The sequence below is a fragment of the Macaca thibetana genome, chromosome 12 (genome assembly GCF_024542745.1).
Source record: "Macaca thibetana thibetana isolate TM-01 chromosome 12, ASM2454274v1, whole genome shotgun sequence".
Lineage (NCBI taxonomy): Eukaryota > Metazoa > Chordata > Mammalia > Primates > Cercopithecidae > Macaca > Macaca thibetana.
This window is the reverse complement of record NC_065589.1, coordinates 31,425,699-31,429,123: the sequence shown is the minus strand read 5'-3', so window position 1 is coordinate 31,429,123 and position 3,425 is coordinate 31,425,699.

Below are 3,425 nucleotides of genomic sequence, written 5' to 3'. Positions count from 1 at the left end.
CAGTGGCTCACACCTGTAATCCCAGCACTTTGGGAGGCCGAGGTGGGCGGATCACCTGAGATCAGGAGTTGGAGACCAGCCTGGCCAACATGGTGAAACCTCATCTCTACTAAAAATACAAAAAATTAGCCAGGCATGGTGGTGGGAGCCTGTACGCTTAGCTACTCAGGAGGCTGATGCAGAAGAATCGCTTGTACTCGTGAGGTGGAGGTTGCAGTGAACCTAGATTATGCCACTGCACTCCAGACTGGGCAACAAAGGCAAACTCTGTCTCTACATAAATAAACATTTAAAAAAAATAAAGTTCTTCAACTGATTCTAAGTGTAGTAAGTTTAGGAAACTCAGTGAAATTTAAGACAGGAGTCTAGCAGCCCTGAGAGTTAGAGTCCATCACATGTGGCTACCATGTCAATGAATCATTGTGTCCCTGAATCATTATAAAATTTTGTGTAGACTAGAAAGAGTGACAGAGAGGCAACGGAGAACTCTCAATGTTAGAGTCCAGGAACGTTCCTACTGTTTAATGTACTCCCTGTGACATTCGTAAATTAAGGAGCCTAACCTCAAATCACAGATGGAACTAAAAGTAATATAAAACTTTTATTAATATAATTTATTTTAAAAATTTGAAATTACTCTACAAATAATATCTAAATGTGCATTCTCTCTTTAAACAATGTCCTTTAAAAATTCAAAGGCTAGCTATCACTGGATACCCTGCTTCTTCCAGCAGTGGAGCCACTGGGTGCACATGTGTATTTCTTATGGGTCCCACTGCCACAACTGGTGGTCCTGTTCCCTTCATTTGCAGAGCTGCCACACATCCTTGCATGCACCCCCCAAGGGACCTGAGAACCAGTCTCTTGGGCCTGCCATTGGCAGTATTTCCACCCCCTTCAGCAACAGAGCTGTCACATGCTCATGCCACAGCTTTGGTAAACAACTGCAGTCTAGGCCACCAAGACACTTGCACATACTGTTGAAGTGGATTAGAACTGAATAAATAATACAGAAACTATACAATTACACTTACCCACAACTAAAGTGAAAATACTCTATTTTACCAACACTATAGGACATATCTATAGGAGAAAGATCTTTCCCTACAAAAACTACCTCATAAAACTGGAAAAGATGATTGTTCCACCAGATACAAAGATATCAATGTAGGAACACAAGAAATATTTTAAAAGCAAAGAAACACGACACCTTCAAAGGAACGCAAGAATTCTCTAGTTACAGACCCCCCAAAAAGAAGATGTATAAAATGCCTAAAAAGGAATTCAAAGTAATAACTTCAGGAAACTCAGCAAGATACAAGAGAATACAGACAATTCAATGAAAACAGGAAAACAATTAATAATTTGAATGAGAAATTTAACAAAAAGACATCATTTTAAAAAAACAGAAATCTTAGAACTGAAGAATTTAATAAATGGAACAAAATATACAACTGAGAGCTTCAACAATAAACTATATCAAGCCTAACAAAATAGTTCTGAATTTTAAAATAGGTATTTTGAAACAACCCAGTCAGTCAAAAAAAGATAAAAAGAAAAAAAAGAAAGCCTAAGAGACATATAGGACATCCTTAAGCAAACAACTGTCGTCATTTTGGGATTTTTCAGAATAAGAAATGGAAAAAGGAATAGAGAACCTATTTCATGAAATAATAGCATGAAAACTCCCCAAGTTCTGAAAGAGATATGGACATCCATATACAGAAAGCTCAAAGCTTCTTAGATACATTCAACACATAAATGGTTCTTTTGAAGACACATTATAGTCAAACTGTCAAAAGTCAAAGACAAAAAGAGATTTCTGAAATAAATAAAGAATAAAGGAGAAAAAGATGAAGTTACATATAAATCAGTGCCCGTCCGACTAACAAAAGATTTCTTAGCAGAAATGTTATATTCCAGGAGAAAATGAGATAATATATTTAAACTGCTTTAAAAAATTTTTAGTCTACCAAGAATGCTATATACAGCAAAACTGTCCTTTTGAAACAAAGAAGAAATAAATTATTTTCCAGACAAGCAAAAAACTGAGGAAATCATCATTTTATGAACAACTATAGGACAATAAATTAGAAAGACTGAAGGAAATTGATGAATTCCTGGACACATACAACCTATCAAGATGGAACCGGAGGAAATAAAAAACCTGAACAGATCAATAATGAGTAACAAGATTAAATCAGTACTAAAAAGTCCCCCAACAAAGAAAAACCTTGGATCAGAAAGCTTCACTGCTGATATCTGCCAAACTGGTAAAGAACAAACATAAATTCTTCTCAAACTGTTCCTAAAAATTGAAGAGGAGAGAATTCTTCCCAACTTCTCCACAAGGCCAGCACTACCCTGATACCACAACCAGACAAGAACACAACAAAAAAAAGGGAATTATAGGCCACCGTGCATTATGAACATAGATGCAAAATTTCTCAACAAAATACTAGCCAAATTCAACAACAGATCAAAAGGATAATACATCATAGTCAAGTATGATTTATTCCAGGGATGCAAGGAAAAGTCCATATATGCAAATCAATAAATGTGAGACATCACATCAACAGAATGAAGGACAAAAGCCAAATGATAATCTCAATAGATGCATAAAAGGCACTTGATAACAGTTACCATCCTCCATGATAAAAACTGTCAATATATAGGTACAGAAAGAATGCATTCAACACAATAAAGGTCATATATGACCAAGCCACAGATAGCATCATACTAAATGGGGAAAGACTCAAAGGTTTTTCTCCAAAATCTAGAACAAGACAAGGATGTCTACTTTTACCACTTTTATTATCACAGTACTGGAAATCATAGCAAAAGCAATTAACAAAGAGAAATAAATATGGGGCATCCAAATTGGAAAAGAGGAAGTCAAATTATACCTCTTTTTAGATGACATAATCTTATATGTTTAAAGAAAGCTAAAAACTTCACCAAAAAACTCTTAGAACTAATAAACAAATTTACTGAATTTTGGGGATCTAAAATCAATGTACAAAAATTAGTAGCATATCTACATATGAGTAACAAATTGGCTTAAAAAAAAAATAAGAGTGGTGGCTCATGCCTGTAATTCCAGAACTTTGGGAGGCTGAGACAGGCGGATCACTTGAAGTCAAGAGTTTTAAACCAGTCTGGCCAACATGGTGAAACCCCATCTGTACTATAATTTTTTTTTTAAATTAGCTGGGCATGGTAGTGGGTGCCTGTAATTCCAGCTATTCAGGAGGCTGGGGCAGGAGAATCACTTGAACCCAGAAGGCAGAGGTTGCAGTGATCCGAGATCATACCACTGCACTCTAGCCTGGGCAACAGAGCAAGACTCCATTTCAAAAAAACATTAAGAAAGAAATTTTATTTACAATAACAACAACAACAACAACAAATACCTATCAGTAAAT